Below are 12,783 nucleotides of genomic sequence, written 5' to 3'. Positions count from 1 at the left end.
AGTGTCATTAGTAAAGTAACAGTGCGTATTTTTTAGCACTAATACCTGTATTAGTGTCACTGGTCCCCAAGAAAGTGTCAGTCAGTGTCTGATTTGTCCGTCGTAATCCCGCTATAAGTCTCTGATCGCTGCTATTACTAGTAAAAAAAAAAGAAAAATTCCATGAAAATATCCCATCATTTGTAGACATGACAAATGTGTAGCAGAATACATATTCGCCTAAATCTATGAAGAAATTTGATTTTTTTTTTTTTTTTTTATTGATATTAGAAATGTATTATGGAAGAAAGTTTTTTTTTTTTTGTATATAGCGCAAAAAATAAAAACCACAGAGGTGACCAAATACCACCAAAAGTAAGATCTATTTGTGGGAATCACCATCATCTTTTTTTGGGTACTGCGTCGCACGACTGCGCAATTGTCAGTTAAAAGTAAGTTAAGCAATGCAGTGTCGTATTGCAAAAAATGGCCCGATCATGAAGAGGGTAAAACCTTCCGGTGCTGAAGTGGTTAATGTTGCTGTTGAAATACACTACATTGCAATGTGGGGAATAAGATAACAAATCGCCATTTTGTGAAATTTCAGTAAAGTCAAAAAGAAATGTAGATCGTGTCATGTTGTCACGGTCCAGAATGAGACTCTGAGGCCAGTGACTAGCAGTAAAGAGGTTCACCAGTAATCAGCTGGTAATAGCCAAGCAGATCCCCCTAAAGTGCATGTGGCAAACGCAAGGCCCGTGGGCCAAATCCAGCCTGCCAGGCCTTGTCAAGTTCTTCGGCTTGTTCAAAGCTTTGACAAAAAAAAAAAAAAGTCGATTGGTTAACCTAATCTTCTATGCAGAGCTGCACCAGATTTTGCACTCTCCAGTTTTAAGCCCCATACACACTATCAGATTTTCTGCTGATTTACCAAAACCATATAATATGAGGTCAAACCTTAGGCGTTTCAATTTGTATGCAATCAGGCAGGGCCCTTGCACTACATGGTTTTGGTAAATCTGAAGACAAAAATCGGCAGAAAATCTGATAGTGTATATGGGGCTTTAGTAATAGTAAAGCAATCAACCTCTGTGTGTTTTCCTATTCAGTGTCATATCCCTTTAAAGCGGGAGTTCTGCCATTTTTTTTTGTAAAAGTCAGCAGCTACAAATACTGCAGCTGCTGACTTTTAAAATATGGACATTCACCTGTCCAGCGTGCCCGGGATGTCGGCACCTGAAGCCGATCTGCCGCTCGGCTCTCGGGTGCTGCCGCCGCCATCTTCGCTGTGGGAATCGGGAAGTGAAGCCTTGCGGCTTCACTTCCCGGTTCCCTACTGCGCATGCGCAAGTCATGCTGCTCAATACGGACGGCCCCTGCTGTCTCTGGGACCTGTGTGTTTCCCAGGAGACAGCAGGGAAGGGACAGAAAGGGGCGTAAATACCCGCTGATTCTGCAGCTATCTATGCCCGGAAGTGGGTGCAAATACCTGTATTAGACAGGCATCTGCACCCCCCTCCCCCCTGAAAGGTGCCAGTTGTGGCACCGGAGGGGGGAGGGTTCCAATGAGCGGAAGTTCCACTTTAGGGTGGAGCTCCGCTTTAATGTCAAAGTTACTGTGCAAAGCAAGCTGTTATAAAATTAAAGAACAACTAACCATAACAGAAATATGGCAGAAGGCCGTTATGCTGTTTCACAGTTTTTCTGTAAATATATAACATTTATGATTTTTTTTTTCTTTTTTTTCAACTTAAATGAGAACTAATTTCCCTACGTTCTCTTCCTAAGGTGTCAGCGGCTGCATGTGCTATAAAACTGTATGTATATGTAATATGTAGCTAGCTGCAGGTTACATACATAGTTCTACAGTATACCGCACTGTGTTCCGGCCCCGGGTATGGGTGGAGACTTCCCGGAACACAGACTAGTCTACAGTCTGGTCTACAGCAGCGGCGCTCAGCCAATCACAGCAAGCAATGTAGACTGTCTGTGTTTCTGGAAGTCTCCGCCCATACCCGGAACACAGTATGGTATACTGTATGATGTATGTAGCGAGCCACAGATACAGAACAGATATACTGTACATACAGTTTTGCACATACAGCGGGCTGACAGCTTAGGGAGAGAGTGAGACATAGTTTGGTCCGGCAACAAACTATTGTGTACAGTAGTTCAAATGCTGAAGAAGTGCAAAAAAAAATTAAATAAATAAAACTAGAAGAACTACAATGAACATTGAACAAACAACTGGAACATATGTTCCAATTGTGTCCAATATCACAGTCTGACTCTAGCTATACCAATTAATTTACTATGTTCAACATAGTAAATGAATTGGACTGTGCTACTGATTTCTAAATCTATTTCAGAGTAAAAGTGTCAGATTTTGCTTTAAGAACAAAAGTTGTTCAGCTTTCTCACCGGAGAGACGGTTTCTCTTCTCATCAAGAATATGAGATGCTAGACTGAAGTCTCTCACTCCCTGTACTGGTGCTTGGGGCAGATAAATATCTGCGTGCAATCTGTGCAAGCAAAGGAAAACGTTGTTTGTTGATGCGCCAGTACTCAAGGGGATTGTCGCATCTGACAATAGGCTGTTCAGCTAAATAAGTGTCCACGGCCTCCGATACCTTCCTAAACATGTTCTAAAACCTTTGACTGGAGCTCCCTGCAGAGTTGTCTGACATTGGAGTGGGTTGGGACATACACTCCCCGGTTCACCCACCCTCTGTCTACTATGTTTTTTTTTTTTTTTTTTTTTTTTTTTTTTTTAGATGAAAGTCTTTTCAGCAGTTCTTGTGCTTTTCTTCAACCCTCCCTCTCTTTCTCTCTCTGTTTTCTTCTCGCACATGTCTTTTCCTCCTCTCTTTTTTCTCTTCTCATGGCTCACACCCATCTCTGGGCAGTTTCTCCACCTTTCTGGTTTCTTTCTGACCTAGACTCTGTTTTCTCTCTTTTTTTTCTGTTTGTAATTATATACATACAGAATTGTTACTTAGTGTACAACATGGCCCTTGGCCAAAATTGCTCTCGAGACTGAGCAACAGTCGTCAATATTAGTACTATATTACATATCAAGGGGAGTCTAGCTATGGGTGATGGCCACCAGGCTGACTCACCATATATGGTTATTTGTGACTGTTCATCGAATGTAACTCCTATTGTTGTTCATTGTGATGTTTGTTTAACCACTTGCTTACTGGGCACTTAAACCCCCCTCAGTCCCAGACCAATTTTCAGCTTTCAGCGCTGATGCACTTTGAATGACAATTGCGCGGTCATACAACACTGTACCCAAATGAAATTTTTATCATTTTTTTCCCACAAATAGAGCTTTCTTTTGGTGGTATTTAGTTACAGCTCGGAGTTTTATTTTTTGCTAAACAAACAAAAAAAGATGCAAAAAAAAAAAAAAAAAAAATCATGTTTTAATAGTTTGTTATAAAATTTTGCAAACGGGTCATTTTTCTCCTTCATTGAAGTGCGCTGATTAGGCGGCACTGATAGGCTGCATTGGTGGGCACTGATGGGCTGCATTGGTGGGCACTGATGGGCGGCACTGGGGTGCAGCACCTTTGAGGCAGATTTTGGGTGGCACTGCTGGGTGGCACTGTGGGCACTGCTGGGTGGCACTGTGGGCACTGCTGGGTGGCACTGTGGGCACTATGGGCACTGCTGGGTGGCACTGACAGGGGGGCACTTACTTTATTTCAGGATGGCACTGCGGGTGGCAGGTGGGCACTGGCAGGGGGCAGGTGTCCGTTTAAATTGCTGGCCGTGATCGGGACTGATGTCCCGAACACGGCCGCCGGCGATCGGCTTTTTTTTTTTCTCCTCGCGCTGTCAGCGCGAGGAGGAATACTAGCCGATTACCGGCTCCGTTTTATCACATGATCAGCTGTCATTGGCTGACAGCTGATCACGTGATAAGGGGTCGGGATCGACCCCTTACACGGATCGGTGATCAGGCGAGTCTCACGGACTCGCCGATCACAGAGCGCGCCGCGCGCGCCCCTCAGGGGGCGCGCAGGCCGCTCGTAACCGGGACTACGTCAATAGACGTAGTCCCGAAAATGTGGGTCCGCGCTATTGCCGTCATTTTGCAATAGCGCGGTACCCAAGTGGTTAAATAACAATAAAAACTTTTTCAACCCTAAATAAATGTCTAGCTGTTGGGTAGCTGCAGTTTTTGTGGCACTGCTATGGACCGGGGTGCATTCATGTAAAATTTCTTCAAACAAATCAGATATCGAGGGAGTGTGTTCCTCTGGTATACTTTCCTCTGTGCTACACCTTGAAACTCCTCCACCAGATGCTTCCATGACCTTCATTTTTCCCTGTATCATTTCCCATGCACGCTGCTTTTTCTCCACATTAAAAAAATAATTGCTCTTTAAATCGAGGATGTGGAAATGTTGCAATGCAGTACAGAGGGTTGTATTCAGTGTCTTGAAACCACTTGTTAATGGCCTCCAGTAGAGTGGATTTAATCATTTTTATACCATGGTCTGTTTCTGCCTCTTTTCCTAGCAGACGCTTCAGTGCAGCAATCAAGGGGATAACTTCAGCAATGGAAGCATTAGCTGAGCTTATTTCTTTTGTTAACTGTTCAAATGGAGATAGAAGAGACAAACTATTTTCAACTAAGGAAAAAAGTAGAAAAATCTGCACTTAGTAAAACTGAATAAAAAAATCAGCAGCTGAACACCATAACCAGGATACTGGGCACAAAGAAAACAAAAGAAATAAAGTGCAGCGCTTGGCCACTAAATGTGAATGTGGCCTAACAAATATAAATATAAAAATAGAAAATATAAAACAAAAGAACTGTGAAGTCAAATACACAAATATTAAAAAAATCTTAATGAAAAATGCTTCTAAAACTCAAACGTCCAATGAAATCAAAAACAAACTGTGAATCCAAATAACCATATATAAATTGATGCAACAAAAAAATAATATATAATGTCCCATGTGAATATAAAGCAAAAGTAGCTAAACTTGTTTGTTCAAAAATAATACTTGACCACGTGGACCCTTCACCTCTAGACACCACTAATAGATGGAGGCTTACCAGATCCTCAGTGACACCCTGTTAAGGGAGGTCAAACTGCGCAGATTCGATCATGAATCACATAGACGTCTCGATACAGGATGCCGAAGAACGTCCCAATCGTTCGGATGTCACGTGATCTTCAGATCCGCTCGAATACTCTCAGCACGCCTCCAAATGATGTATCACCATAGAGAAACAAAATGCGCCAAATCGTGTGATACAGTTTCAACAGAATTTATTTAAACCGAATAATCAAGCGCTTAAAATGACTCCACCGAGTCATAAGAGGATACAGATAACGTTTAAAAAAACGAACGAAATGCTAGCAAGGTAAAAAACTCATCAACATGAGTTAATAATGTGAACGCAGATGCACAATGGGTGTGAGCGTGGCTACCCGACGATCGTTTCGTCAAAGGTCTGACGTCATCAGGGGTACGCCCGCACCATTGTGCCAAAGCTTTTTATAGCCTACTGGTAAGGAAAGGAGCCATGTCATAGTATAAAACGAACGCCCCATCACGGGCTTGGTATACTAACCACCAGGAAGTATTAAACATTCAAACGGGGTCAGTATCACAAAATAATCAAGTTAATAAAACAGCCGTATAACAATACAAACCGATCGGGATATTTAAGTATCCAAATCTCCATTTATAAAAAACGTTGCTATAACTTAAAAATGGAAATTAGAATAAAGAATAAAAATTAGATACAAAAAAATAAAAAGTGAAAAAATAAAAATACCGCCATCTAGTGGTTAAAAAAAGAACTCCAATTAAACAGTAGCTATATGTCTAAACCAGCTGCCCATCATTACCAATAGTCTATTTACAAAATAGCCTTGTAGATAAACAAATAAAAAGCATTTGTATAAAGGGAAAACTAGTGCGCTCCACCTAATATGTCATAGGAAAATACAAAATTGATGTACATAGGAAGCAGCCAGCATAAAAACAGTGATCTCTGCACTAAAAAATGAGTATATAAATTAATAAGAATGCGGCGCTACCTAAAAGTGCTAAAACATATAAATGAATAATAATCCCAAAATAAATGTAAATCAAATAATATCCACTAAATGTAACATGGATATAATAAGAAATAAATCAATATAAATAATCCAAATTAAAATACGCGTGCAAGCAATAAATGTGCAACAATTAGTGAATGAGAGTCCGTGAAAAAATCAATCAAATGATTAAATAGAAATAATCTGCATAGATAATCCAAATGTAAACAGGCATATAAAAAATGTATGTATAAAAATATATAAAAATGTATAAGGTGAAAATTCGTGAAAAAAATCAAATATAGTGATTATTTAAACAATCAATATACACACGTGATTGTCTATAAATAAAGTGCGCTGATGACTGATAAAATTGCAAAAAATATATAAATAAAGTTCATGCAAAAAAATGTGAAGGATCAATTCCCAAGAGTGGCAAATCACTGCAAACTTCAGTGCTTAATGGGTGCACCAACTATTTCCCCCAGCCTCTCACCTCCAATAGCTGGTAAATAGGCACTGTGTAAAAGGATAACTGCTGGCTTCTTGTTTATTCAGTCACACTGCTCCACCGCTGTTTGTATTTCACTGTAAGGCTATGTATTATATGCCCTCCCAATAGCTCCAGGATATCCAAGCCATATAGAATGGAAAAACACAGAGGGCTTTCATGTGCAGTATCTTCGCTATTTTATTGTAATAAAAGGTAAAATCCACACTTACATTAACAAATACAGCAGAGTGTGCAGCAAACGCGGACTTCTGGTTTCGGCCGTAAACCGGAAGTGATAGGTCCGACACCAAATTCCTTCCCTGACGCGTTGCGTTACAGAACGTAACTTTTTTTTGAAAAAGTTACGTTCTGTAACGCAACGCGTCAGGGAAGGAATTTGGTGTCGGACCTATCACTTCCGGTTTACGGCCGAAACCGGAAGTCCGCGTTTGCTGCACACTCTGCTGTATTTGTTAATGTAAGTGTGGATTTTACCTTTTATTACAATAAAATAGCGAAGATACTGCACATGAAAGCCCTCTGTGTTTTTCCATTCTATATGGCTTGGATATCCTGGAGCTATTGGGAGGGCATATAATACATAGCCTTACAGTGAAATACAAACAGCGGTGGAGCAGTGTGACTGAATAAACAAGAAGCCAGCAGTTATCCTTTTACACAGTGCCTATTTACCAGCTATTGGAGGTGAGAGGCTGGGGGAAATAGTTGGTGCACCCATTAAGCACTGAAGTTTGCAGTGATTTGCCACTCTTGGGAATTGATCCTTCACATTTTTTTGCATGAACTTTATTTATATATTTTTTGCAATTTTATCAGTCATCAGCGCACTTTATTTATAGACAATCACGTGTGTATATTGATTGTTTAAATAATCACTATATTTGATTTTTTTCACGAATTTTCACCTTATACATTTTTATATATTTTTATACATACATTTTTTATATGCCTGTTTACATTTGGATTATCTATGCAGATTATTTCTATTTAATCATTTGATTGATTTTTTCACGGACTCTCATTCACTAATTGTTGCACATTTATTGCTTGCACGCGTATTTTAATTTGGATTATTTATATTGATTTATTTCTTATTATATCCATGTTACATTTAGTGGATATTATTTGATTTACATTTATTTTGGGATTATTATTCATTTATATGTTTTAGCACTTTTAGGTAGCGCCGCATTCTTATTAATTTATATAAATAAAAAGCATTGACAATTCTTCCAATGGTGAGGTACAGCTGACATTCCAAAAAGACATAATAACCAAAATCAGTACTACATATCTGTCCAAGTACATACACTTTGTATCACCAAACAGCATTTGATAGAGGTGACCACTGGAACGGGCCAAGGAGAGGGACATCAACCATTATTAATAAAACAGTTGATGTCCCACTCCACATTAAGCCCCCCAGGAATGTGTGTACCCAATTTATATATCCAATTGGTTTCAGCTCATGAAATGGTAAGCTTCGCGTTACTGCCGCGCCAATGAGGCACATATTTTTCAATAGCTAAAAAAGTAGTACCCCTTGGGTCACAATTATGTTTCAAGTCATAATGTTTACTCACATTGTGTTTATCAAAGCCCTTACAGATATTAGTTATGTGCTCACCCAGACGTATATGTAACATACAAACTGTGCGTCCCACATATTCTAAGCCACAGGGACACCTGAGGAGGTACACAACACACTTAGTGGAACATGTAATGAAGGTTTGGATAGGATATGTGAGCCCCGTACCAATCGAAGCTAACTCTGTGAATCTTCTCCCCCGTAATGTATTCAACTTACAGGCTCTACATTTTCCACACGGAAAAAAACCTTTTAGCTCGCCGAAAAAGGTTGGTCTTGTAGGGGGGTCTGGGACGTTAGGAGCAATCATGTTCCTCAGATTGTTGGCACCCCTGAAGATAACGTTTGGTCTATCTGATAACAAGGGGCCTAGGACACGATCATTCTTTATAACTGGCCAATGTTTTTTTATAATCCTTTTAATGGCCCAGTGCTGACTAGAAAAAGTTGTGATAAAGGCTAGACCATAATTGTCTGCACTGTCAGCCCTTGGGTGCTGATCAGCTAATAGTGATTGGCGGTCCCAATTACCAACCTCAACAATAGAGTCGAGAGTGTCACCATCATATCCCTTGGCTATAAATCTATTTTTAAGAATTGATGCCTCCCTATAGAAATTGTCAGGAATGGTACAATTACTCTTTAAACGCAAAAATTGACCTTTAGGTACAGCCGACAACCATGATTTATGATGGCATGAATCCAGAGGGATATAGCTGTTCCTATCAGTCTTTTTAAAAAACGTAGTGGTGACTATTTTGTTTTCCACAATGGAGATTTTTAAGTCCAAAAGTTGGATATCATTAGGGCTCAATACATGACTAAGGACTATGCCTCGATCATTGCTGTTCAGATGGGATAGAAAGAGCTCTGCAGATGTGCTGTCACCATCCCATATGAACAGAATATCATCAATGAATCTTTTCCAGGCCACCAACTCTGGCGGCCTATTCCCCAAAACAATGTCCTCCTCCCATTTTGCCATAAAGACTAACATCTACTGATGTGCGCTCAATGTTGCCAGCAGCTCGTAATCTGCAATGTATGCAGCTAAAACACGCTTTTGTTCGAAAAGACTTTGCAGCATATAGTAGGTGCTGTTCCAACAAGTGGCTACATCTTGCTGCAGTCATTTCGGTGGCATTCCAAACTGTATCTGCAAAGCTTGTAATCTGGAATAAGCAAGCGGACAATAGTTAAAGTGACCCACAATTCTTCTTCCTTTTGGTACAATATCAGATATTCACAGCCAATTACGTGTGTGCCATACACGGTATGCTTTTAAGTTCACTGTCCTCCATTTCCTTTGCCATGTTCCGTGCATTATCTCAGACAATCAAATGCACTTTAGACTTCTCAATGTGCCAAGTGTCAAGCATGGTTTTTAAAGCATCAGATATTTCTGCTGCAGTATGTGATCCAACAAACGAACGTGCGTTAAGTAGGATTTTTGCAATTGAAATTGTCATCTATCCACTGCGCTGTCAGGCTAAGCATGCTTGTTGGACTGACGTCTGAACTCCAAATGTCGGTAGCAAATTGCTATGTCGGTAGTCATGAGCACATGAACGTGTTTACTAACATTGCAAAACAATTCAGGTAGACTAGTATCTGCAAAGTAGCGTCCGCTTGGTATTGTGTAACGTAGCTCAATATGTTGCATGAGCCTATGGAATCCCATGTCTTCCACAACAGAGAATGGCTGGTCATCTAATGCAATAAATTCCATAATTTTATCTGTAATGCCGCAAGCTTTGGGACTGTCACTTTTTTAACCTCAAAGACTGTGGCCACAGATGGTGTTGAGCCTGGCCCTGAGGCACTTTTTGGAAGCGGTACTGTTTTCTTGTATTCTGTATGCTGAACTGGATGACGTGTTTGCAGGTGTTGGATCAACCCTGTTGTTGAAAAATGCCCTGGCACTGTAGAACTAATACTACAAGTTCACATACAGCTGAATATCTCTATTTCAATAGCAAAGTTTGTATTACATATTATTATATAGTACAGTGGATTGTTCGTCACTGTCAGTAAGAGAATGCTCACTGGCGAATAGTAATAGTAGCCATCCAGGAGGGACAGTGCCCACTCTCCAATGCAGCCCTGTATGCAGTCGTCTCCCAAGTCACAACTGCGTCTCGTCTCAACCATGAGGAACTTCCACGGGGAAAGTGCTCCCAACTCCAGCGACAGCGAACTCCAGCGTCTACACCGCGGGGAACGTGCTCATGTGTCCAGCGTCTTAACAAGAGGAATGTGCTTGATGTCATGTTGGTGTGCGCACCACTACTGCGTATGCACAATTTTCGGTGCCATTATCTGCAATTTTTTTTCTTTCGGCCAATATGTTTCGGCAGCCGAAATTTTCGGTGCATCCCCAGTTGATACTGAGTAGTAGCAAAGATATGCAAGGAACAAGATATTGGCTGGAGAGAGCACAATATTCTGGCAAACAGGCAGTGCAGAGACATGGCCTAAATCAAGAAGTTCATGGGAGGAGCAAAGATGAGAAAGTTTTCCAGAAACAAGCTACAAGGCAAGGTTGTCCAAGGGATCAGACAGGGAGCTATCCAGCATCTCAGGTGGCACAGTAAGAAGAACTACAGCTAGACACCGCAGAGGTCCCAGGTTCAGATCCAGACCCTGACAATACCCCCCTCCTTTCCAAGACAGGCCCTAGACATCCAAGTTTTGTGAAACCTCTTGTGGAACTCTTTTGTCAATCTGGGCGCGTCAACATTCTAAGGTTCGCAAGAATTTTCCTCTGGTCAGATATTGCCCATTGAACCTGATGCTGTAATTTGTTCCTACAGATCCTGAAATCAAGAATTCTTTCAACCACAAATTTTTCTTCACCTTGCACCTCAACGGGTGGAAGAAATGGTTTGAGCAGTTATATGTGGGAAAAAAAGGGTGAACCTTCATACGGTCAGGAAGTTTTAAGCAAAAGATAACCGGGTGGATTTGAGCACAAATCTGGATAGGTTCCACAAACTTTGACCCATCTTAGCAAATGGAACATGAACCTTCACATGTGTGGTAGATAACCAAACTTTGTCACCCACATGAAAAGTCGGGAATGATCTGCAGTGTCTGTGGGCTTCTTGTAATATTTGAGTCTCCTTCAAAGTATCAATCAATTTCTCCTAAATCTTCTACAATGTAGTTAATTGTTGGTAACAGCAGGAATTAGAGTTGAGATAGGGAGATCAGGAATGATGTCCAGTGTTTAACTGCTTCAGCCCCGTAAGATTTTACCCCCTTCCTGACCAGAGCACTTTTTGCGATTCAGCACTGCGTTGCTTTAACTGAAAATTGCGCGGTCGTGCGATGTGGCTCCCAAACAAAATTGATGTCCTTTTTGGTGGTATTTGATGACCCCTGTGGTTTTTATTTTTTGCACTATAAACAAAAAAAGAGCGACAATTTTGAAAAAAAAAATGCATTCTTTTTTATATAGCGCATACAAAATAGGGGATCATTTTTATGGCATTTTTATATCTGCGATTTTTAATTGTGACTGCGACATTATGGCGGACACATTGGAAATTTTTGACACATTTTTGGGATCATTGTCATTTATACAGTAATCGGTGCTATACAAATGCACTGTTTCCTGTGTAAATTACACTGGCAGTGAAGGGGTTAACCACTAGGGGGCAGGCTAAGGGTTAAGTGTGCCCTGGGGTGTGTTTCTAACTGTGGGGGACGTGGCTACATGTGAAACGTCACCAGAGACAGACTGACCATTCTGGCACTCGGTCATGGACCCGCTCCGAGACAGTTAAGTGCCGGGCGATGCACATTAGCAGCAATTGATAGGCACACTGGCAGTATTTGATGGGACACAGTAGCAGCAATTGATGGACATGCTGGCAGCATTTGATGGGGCACAGTAATCGCAATTAATGGGCACAGTAGCGGCAAGTGATGGGCACGCGGCGCATGGCGGGCATGGTCACGCTGGCTTCGTTTGATGGGGCACAGTGGCTTCGTTTGATGGGGTACAGTGGCTGCGTTTGGGTACAGTGGTGGCAATTTATGGGGTACAGTGGCTACGTTTGTTTGTTTTATTTTAGTTTTTTTTCAGTTTGTTTGCGCCCCCCCCAAAAAATTGTGAGCACCAGCAGCCATTGGTGTGTGTGTGTGTGTGTGTGTGTGTGTGTGTGTGTGTGTGTGTGTGTGTCTATGTATACTGTATGTTTCTTTTGTGCCTACTGCCCCTAAACAGAAGTCAATCTAACAATCCTATGCCCGTGAAAAATCCACAGCCATTCAGAGGCAGCTGAATGGTGAACTGCTGAGCCTGGCATCGGATCAGGCAGCAAGGCAGGTCTGGGTGTGTGCCTGTGCCGTGATTTGGCACACATCAAGTATGGCTTTTATTCACATGCCTCACTGCCATATCTGAAGCCAACCACAGCAGTTCGCTATTTCACTGGCTCTAAGCCCTTGTACACACGGTCGGAGATTCTGACAACAAAATCCGTCGGATTTTGTCCAAAACTTTTGCATACACACGGTCGGACAAAGTTGTCGGAAAATTCGACATGATTACGTTATTTCGTTACGACTGGACTACGTTCACGCTAGTAGCCAATAGCTTTGGTGTAGGAATTTGATCTGAGCATGTG

The 12,783-nt window shown here is 41.3% G+C and overlaps 1 protein-coding gene across 1 annotated transcript in view; it reads left to right on the top strand.

Annotated features, from left to right (window-relative positions):
* Positions 1 to 12,783, top strand: part of CRYL1 (crystallin lambda 1) — a 211,959-nt gene that overhangs the window by 735 nt on the left and 198,441 nt on the right. The window lies entirely within an intron of this gene.

Source organism: Lithobates pipiens, unplaced genomic scaffold (assembly GCF_037356315.1).
Source record: "Lithobates pipiens isolate NorthernLeopardFrog02 unplaced genomic scaffold, aLitPip1_a1.2 Scaffold_16, whole genome shotgun sequence".
NCBI classification, from domain to species: Eukaryota; Metazoa; Chordata; class Amphibia; order Anura; family Ranidae; genus Lithobates; species Lithobates pipiens.
Note: the sequence above shows the minus strand (reverse complement) of the source record. Positions and strands in the feature narration are given on the sequence as shown.